Raw genomic sequence first — 9,060 nt, 5'->3', positions numbered from 1 at the left:
CATTTTTTGGTTCATCTAATCACAGAATGGGGTGCCTTGATCACTCAACAGATCAGCACCAGGCCTGGAGTCTAGAAGATCTGAGTTCAAATTCAGCATCACACACTTAGTAGCTGTATGACCCTGGGCAAATCTCAACCCTGTTTGCATCAGTTCCCTCATCTGTAAAAAGAACTGAAGAACATGGAAAACCCCTCTAGTATCTTTGCAAGAAAACCACAAAGGGGGTCACAAAGAGTCAGACACAACTGAAAATGACTGAACAACAACAAATATCCACAGAATCCTGATGCTATCAAGAATGGCCACCAGGGACAATCACCATTGAGCACAAAAGTCTAGGTGCATGTGACCCTCTCTCTAGAGAAAACACTTAAAATAATACCTGCCTCCCAGTGTTGTGAGGATAAATGGTGTAAAGCTCTTCGCAATTACTTAATGTGCCTTTAAAAACTAGCCTTTTTTTATTAATAATTCCCTGTACAAAAGCATCAATTTATTCGTCATCGACTAAACGTAGGCTGGGATAATTCCCAAGAAAGTGAATCAAGTCATCACTTCTGGGGTCAAACTGTTCTACTTTGGAAAACACTACCCACACCTACTATGTGTCATGTACTCAAGCCAAACCCTACTTGTGAAAATTCCATATAATGTTGCTAGTTTTGCCCTTCAGAAAAGCAGAAGTCTTATTCCATTTTTCCTTGACTCCCTTTAAAATATTCAGAAGACCATTATAGTCCGTATCCCTCAACATTTTGTCTGGTCTTTCTCAGGCTAAACTTCTCCAGTTGTTTCAAATGACTCTCAAGTGGCAAGATCTCTAGCCATCTCATCATTGAGGCAGCCCCTTAACGAACATACTTCAGATGGTCAACGTCCCTCATGAGATAGCCAAAGCTGAATGTGACATATTAATTGCCTCAGTGAAGCTTAGGATAGCATTAGCTTTCTTTATTGCTACATCCTGCTGCTCACTCAGATTGAGCTTTCAGTTCATTGGACCCTTTAGGTTTCTACTCTAGTAAATATTTTCTAGCCACATATACACCCATTCTACAGTTATGAAATTTGTTCTTTTGAAACATAAGTACAATTATTCTTATTACATTTTAACTTAGTAGATGCTTTCCTTATTCCACTATGTTGAGACCTCTTTAGATTCTCAATGCTATTAAATGCTGCCTATCACTCCCACTCTTCTCTGTTTTCAAGCAGGTTAGGGATAAAAAGAAAATTAATTATGACAAGGCCAAGGAAAAATGTCCTTGCCAAGACAAGGTTTTCAACTTTTTTGGAGAGTGTCATGTTATGTTTTGACAATCTGGTGACATCTATGCACTCATTCTCAGAATATTCTTTTTAAATAATGAAACGAAATGCTAAATATCAGTTAGTGAAAATTAAAATTTAATTTTCCCTATCCAAGTTCATGGACTCCTTGAAATCTTATCCACGAACCATCATGGACATGTTTAAGGATTCCTGTCTTAATGGCTTCCTTCCAAGTTAGAATCAAATAATTTATGACTACTGTTTGGGTTCAGTCATTCAAATTTCTCCAAATACATGTAATAACAGTCTCACCTAAGAGCATGTCTCTCTATCTAATTCACAAGGATACTATGGAAAACTTCATCAAAATCTTGGTTGAAAGGTAGGCATACTATACATGATTCTGTTTCTCTCTCGGTCTAGTTACTGTCAAAAAAGAAAATCAGTTTGATCTGACATGGCCTAGTCTTACTTAAGTCACACTGACTTTTAATGATCTTTGTTTACCATTCACAAAATTTTCAAAGAAGTATGTTGATCTTCCCATGAAAAATTCTAATTCTAGATCTTAGCTGGGAATTGTAGACAAAGTTATCAGCCTATCACTTCCTAGTTCTTGTCTGTCTGTCTGTCTGTCTGTCTCTCTCTCTCTCATTTTCTTTCTCTCTTTTTCTCTCTCCCCCTTTCTCTTCTTCTCTCCCTCCAAAAGAAAACCTGAAACCTCATTTACTCTACACTTAAGTGAAAGTGACTTCCTTATTTTTCTAAATCTTTCCAAGATTTAGATTTCCAAGAAATCACTGAGAATGGGACATCAGTCAAGGCTGTCTTTTTAAGTAACTGAGAATATAATTCTCCCAAGTCTGGTGACTTCAACTTATTGAGGACAATTAATTCTTCTCCTAGAGTTATTAGTCAATAACAGTTTTATCCTTGCCAGTCCACAGATCATTCTCCCTAAAAAAGAATCCAGATGCAAAATATACATTGAATAGTTGCCACACACATATGTTTTGATCTTCTTCTTGTCCCCAATATTGCTATAAAGAAAACAAAACTACTCCCTATTGGTATCTTTAGCTTTCATGCTTAGACTTAGCTAAATGCGGACTTGCATCTTCCTAATACTATTACTCTTTAAAGCAGAAGGAAATCTATGGCCCACGAACTTTTCTAAAAATTATGAAAATTGCATTACTTATAACTGGTTTCCTTTGTAACCCTATGAATTTTACTTTATACATTTAAAGATACTTTGAGAAGTGATCCATAGGCTTTCCTAGATTGCTGTGGTGGTATCTGAGACAGAAAATTTAAGAAGCCCTGCTTTAAAGGAATGTACTACTCTTATATGTTATCTTTATTTATCTGCTCTTGTTTCCATCTTCTACACATATCTTTTTAAACAGTCTGAGTTGGTCAAAGAGTTCCCCATGTATCCAAATTGCTCTTGTCAGGGAATTTTTTCCTTGGAAACATTCTGGACATAGAGATAGAATTTCATTGTTGATATCTCTGATCTTGAGCTGATTTCCGTTTGCAGAAAATTAGGATTCTATTCTGAATCATAAAATCTACTTTCTCCAAATCTGTGATGCCCAACCTACTCTACTTTTCATCATTTTGATTTTAGTAGTCAATTGTTCTTTGCTGCAACATGTCCAGAACAGGAGCTCCCTGTGTTGATTATAAGGATGAAATCCTCATGAAGGCAAATCAGAAATTTTCCCAATGTCTTGCATTTATAAAGTCTTCATGAATAACTACAAAATCTGTGCATATAGTCTAAATTCTCTTGAGGTAAGTCCAGCAGCCCTGCCTACCAGACATACATACTTAGATGTTCCATGAATACCTCAAACTCAACATATCTGAAGAGTTCACCAACTTTCTCCTTAGGTCAGTACCTCCACCTAACTTCTTCTTCATCCTACTGATGGCAACACTATTCTTTCACTCCCCCAGTCTGGAATCCTTAGTCATCTTTGATTTTTCTCTGTGCCTCACCCTCAACATCCAGTTCTTAAATATGGTCAGTTCTTCCTCCAAAGTATCTCATTTTCCTTTTTGCTTATACAGTCAGCAACCCAGTTTAGGTCATTATTGTTTCCATCTTTTCTACGTGTCTTTGAATAAAATGCAGGTGGTCAGTAAATTCTAATAATCCAAACAAGATACCAATTTGTTTGCATTTCTGTCTTGCTGTCTAAAAGGTATAATCACTGCTTAACTGGACTATTATAAGAACCTTTTAATTGGTCTCACCACTTCCAGCTTTCCCTTTTTTATGACACCATACAGCTATTAATATAACCTTTTTAATAATACCCAAGTCAAGGCATATGACTGTCCTCCGGATTGCCTTAAAAGATAAAATATCAATTTCATACCTTACCAAAAGTTAAGTTGCTCCACAATCTACCTCTCATGTGCCTTTCCAGGTTTACTTCATACTTTTCCCCTTGATGTCTTCTTATGTCCCAGTTAAGCTGGATTAATAGCTTTTCGCTAATCTCATTATGTACACTGAAACCTCAGTGTATTTCTATTGGTCATTCTCCTATCATACTACATCTCTTCTCTTCTTTCAAAACCAGAGTCAAGTACCAAGTCCTCCATAAAGCCTTTTCTGATTCTCACTGTCCCCCAGGCAAAAGTTTATTGTCAAATTTTTCCTAGAACTTTGAATGGATTTCTCCCTTTTTCTGTATCATGCAGTAATGATTAGGAAGCATGAAAAGAGGGATTCTGGGCTTAGTGTCAGGAAAGACCTGTATTTTAAACCTGTCTCTCACTTTTACTGGTTGTGTAACCATGGTAACAAATTTGTAACATTCATAAACTTCATTTTTCTTATTTGAGAAATGGAGATTGTAACTGTGGTTATTGCTGTGAGGCTCAAATGAGATAATACTCATTAAACCTTAACCTGTTGTATCAACCAACAAGCATTTATTAAAAGCCAGTATCCCATTTAAGAAATACATGGCAGCTATTATGTGGACCAGCATATGCCATAGTCACTATCCCCCACAATTACCCTCCCCTCACACACAATTTCAAGTTTCTTAAGACTAGGATTTGTGTGAAGTTTCATGTCTGCATCTTCAGTATCTAGCATGGCATCTGGTATTAGTCTTTTTTAAATAATTTACTCTAATTCAGTCAACATGTATGAATCCTGAAGCTGTTGCTTGAAGACAATCATGTTAACAAGTAGAGACCTTTACTGACATTCCAAAGGGCAATTCTGAGTATTCTCAAGGGGATCATAGCTTATTGACACTGATTCTTTATTAGATCTGATGCTACTTAAAAACTTTCATTTACCTTGGTGCAGATGTAATGCTGCATCCCTACTTACCAAGACTCTGATACCTGGTTCGTAAATGGAATGATGAGAGGAACAGAGAAAGAAACAGAATTTCCTGAGGTAGCTCAGTAAGGGATGCATGTGCACAAGTGAGATAAAGCTTATCTTAAGTGAAATTAATCTCTCAGAGGTGAAAGACAGAGAGAAAATAAAGGGTAGGAGAAGAAACATTGTGTATGTATTATTATACATGAGAGGTAACAAATAAAGTGGTTGGGAAATGGAGACTGGGCTAGAAGGTACTCACCCTGGCCACCAAGTGGTGCCACTGGACTGGGAGAGCTTAGCTGTTGATTGACTTGGGGGTGGTAGAGGAATAAGAGGGACAAGATGGAGGGCAGTGGGAGACCTTATACAATTGGGCTTTCAAAGGGATGAGATTATTCACAAATTAAGTAGTAGTCACTAGCAAATAGAAATAAATAGCAACTTGCAGAATTCAGCTCAAAGATTAAAAATTTTGCATTCTCCCAGGAATTCCTTTATAGCAGTCACTATTTAGCTTGGCTGCAAATAGGACCCTAATCTAGCTGATATTTCTGCCTGTGTTGCATACCTCTGCTTGGCTTTACCTATCTTACTAATTTAATCCTGTGCTGACTCCTCATTTGGGTTTTCAATTTTGTTGCTGTTGGTTTGGGGGGGTTTTTTGTTTGATTTTTTTTTTTTTTGTAGTATATCATTACTGGTCTTGTTACCAGTAATAATACTAAATGTCACAGAAAACAAAATTATGCACTAGTAGTTTTCCATTTGACAATCCTATAGTTGACTCAGACTTTTTTATACTTTTTCCAGTACAATTTTTATTCTTTATTTGGTCATGTTCTCTATTAGAGGCCATTAAAAAAAAAAGACCCTCATCAACTAGATCCTGGTCCACAAGGATTTCATGTTCACACTTTCTTACAAACATGATTTTTCTATCACTTTGTCACAAAATTTATTTCTCCTACTCACCAAGTGCAAATATACTTAAAATGAAGAACACTGTATTTAACTTGTTGTGCAATTTGGAAAATGGGTCATTTTTTAAAATTTGCTTATCATTAAACAAAACTACAGTTCCCCATTGTTAATTACCTCACTGGATGTGATAAAAACGGAACATAGATAATGGAATTAGAACCTTAAACTTCACTTTACAGTAATCTCAACCTGTCTCTAGAACTTAAAATTAGTAATGGCTTTGATGCCATTACCTGCAATTTCAAAAAAATGCCATTTCAGTAAACTGGAGAATATTCACAAACTGTAACTGTACTCATAAAGCCCAAAGCATGATAAAATATTAGAGCATATAACCAAACTGAATGTTAGCCACACCTCCAAAGTCAAAACATAAATGTGAATGTACTTTCTTATTAGAAATTTTAAGCAACTTTTCTCACAATTAATCAAATATTCCCATATGTATGGCAATTTATTTCCCACTAACTGATGAATATTTAAAGTTATTTTTTAAATTTTTAACATTTTTTTGTTAAATGTGAATTCTGATGAATAAAATTATTGTATGAAATTTTATTTTCAATAGTCTCTTATATAATAAATGTGGTTTATTTTCTTGGTGGACCATTAATTACCACCTTTTACCCCATGCACATAGGACTTCATGTGGTACCTTGGAAAGCTCACTTTTTCTGGACTATGAGGACCTGGGTTCACTTCTTTTCTTTATTGTTCACTGTATCTGGGGCATTGGGCAGATCACTTAACCACCTTAGGCTTCATTTTTGGGTATCAGTTTTCTCATCTGGGAATAATGAAGGTGTAGGACAACATGACATTTCTTTCCCATTGTACTGCTAGATCCCAGTCTATGTAAGGTGCTTTGTAAACTTTAGAGAATTAGATAAACATCAATTGTTAATATTATCTTATTTCTAATGTATAGAATACTTCCTCTAAGCCTGAAGCATGGCCACAGATCCAAGTTCATAAGTACATCAGTCATCAATTATTTGCAAAACAGCATTCCTAAATGATATACTTGACTATAGTGATGTATATTATAGTCAGCATTCTTATTAAAGAAAAAGGTATGATTTTAATATTTAGAATACTTCAAAACAAACAACAATAAATTCTCCACATAAAAAGTTATGAAAACACACTTCTAGCATACTTGGACTTACAAATTAGTTTTACGTAAGTGAACAATTAAAATTTTTGGCTTAATATCAGAGTCAAAAGATAATGTTAACAAAATAGTTCAAAAACCAAGACTACAGGAAAAATCTCAGGTCATAGTTTGAAACCTGCCAGATTCAGTAGTGTCCCTAGGTTCTACTCACTTGAAAAAGAAGGAAGCAACCAGACAAGAAAGGCTTCCTTTTGTTTCAGAAATACAAAATACTCTGTCATTTTTGTTGTTATCTATCTACAAGTAATTTGTTTTCTTCTTTATTAAAAATTAACATTAAAATACTTTACCAATATGGCATCCTTATTATGTACGGTCTGCATGTACAGTACACCATATTTCTTTATGAATGCTCGTTTCACATCTCACTGAAAAACAACACATAGTATACCATAAAATAATTTACCTTTAAGGATAAAATTACTTATCAACAAATGTTTAAATGTGTCTTGTTTACCTTTCTATAAACTGAGACAAAATGCAAACGTGAGTACTAAACCTCAAAAATAAGTACTTATCTTTTCAAAGCAAAGTTGATTAAGGAAAATGCACATTACCAAGTACAGATGACAAGAAAGATGAAATTAAGTTCCTCTACATAAGATTCTAAAGGAACTTTCCTTTTCGCTACAAAATGCTACAAAAACATTGTAGAAATTTCAACTCACTTGTTTTCTCTTTGCTGCCAGGTGTTCCCTCTACACAAATGTCATGCAGATTCCTCAGCAGCTTGCATAGTGGTCAATGGGACAGTCAGGATACTGTTTAGAGTAAATCAACGTTCAGCAAACAAACCAAAGACACACATCCTTGTAAAGGAGATATCTATGTAGCTCTGAACCCATTTGGTAGCTCATGTCTCCAAGCGTTATAATTCTCAACCCACCTCACCCCCCCCAAAAAAGAAAAAAGAGCGAATGAAAATAAGATTCCTGAACTACATTTTAAAATCCCTCAAGTGATGAGAGTGATTAAAGCCATGGGGCAGCAGAAAAAGAAACAGCTGCAAGCAGAGTTTAAGGATAGACTTTGAAGATGGGGTTCGGAAAGGAGGTTGGACAGGGATTGGTTGAGGGATGCTTCTTAGGGGTTGTTGGGGAAACTTGGGAACAGGTAGTTTGGTGGGAGGAGGGTGTTGTGCAAAGACGGTAGGCAATAAAGAAAGGTCAGGTCTGGGAAAGAAAGGAGTCAATAGTGTGGGGAATTAGGGGTGGAGGGAGGTGGTAGACTGCAGCTGTTCTGTTTACGTGAAGCACTCACTTCTCGGGGACCAGGAGAGAAATCATTCCCTGCATGTCGCTTCATTCCAGATGGGATCAGAGCAGAACTGGAGTGCGCAAAACTTCATCCAGTCCCCTTTTCGCACCTGGCTTCTCCACCAGGATCTCCCGCCTCCCCTTGTGAAACCCCAGTTCCCCACTCCGCCACCGTGAAAACCGCTCCAGTCCTCAGCTGAATGAAAGAAATTCCAGTCCCCAGCGTGGCAGCTCCCTGGGTCTCGGTTCCCCACATGACCCCTACAGTTTTGGTGCTCTCTCTTCCGCGGGCGCTGTGTGGGGAGGGTTAGAGGATCCTCTGAGGAAGTTGGAAGAGCTACTGGGATAGGGGCCCGCGTGCCCTCAGCAGGCAGGCTGAGAGAGGCTCAGCGTGGTCCTGGAGCATCTCGCCCTTCCTAGCCCAGAGCTCTGCCAGCTGGACTGACATCTGTGCCCACAGATGGGAGTCTCTGCGGCTTGCGTCCCCAGCTGCGCGGAGCACTCCCATCTCCACGCACTGCCCCTCTACCTGCCGCGCGCAGGTCCTCCTGCAGCCACCCAGTAGCCACTTTTTCCATGGGCGTGTGGCTCCCCCCAGCCTTTCACGCCTTGTAGCCATCACGCACATTGGTGTTCCCTCTCCCATTCCAGCCTTCTCCCACATGCTTATGCAAGCGTGCGCGCGAACACACACACACACACACACACACACACACACACACACACACACACACACACACACACACACACGAACACACACAAGTTTTTTTTTTTTCCTACGACCGGGCCTTTGAAGCTTCCTTTGTCTGTGTTCTGTCCCTTAGCTGCGGGAGAGTCAATCCTTGGTTCAAGCCATTTCCCCCTAGTGCTTCAATCAGGCCAAATTGCCCCACAGCTGAGAGCAGTGTCTTTTCCCTTTCAGGTCCTGGTCCTGGATAGTAGTGGCATACTACATTTTACTATACTGTGCAATTTGACCATTTGTGAGGGTCCTACATTCATCTGGTGGA

The sequence above is a fragment of the Notamacropus eugenii genome, chromosome 3 (genome assembly GCF_028372415.1).
Source record: "Notamacropus eugenii isolate mMacEug1 chromosome 3, mMacEug1.pri_v2, whole genome shotgun sequence".
NCBI classification, from domain to species: Eukaryota; Metazoa; Chordata; class Mammalia; order Diprotodontia; family Macropodidae; genus Notamacropus; species Notamacropus eugenii.
Note: the sequence above shows the minus strand (reverse complement) of the source record.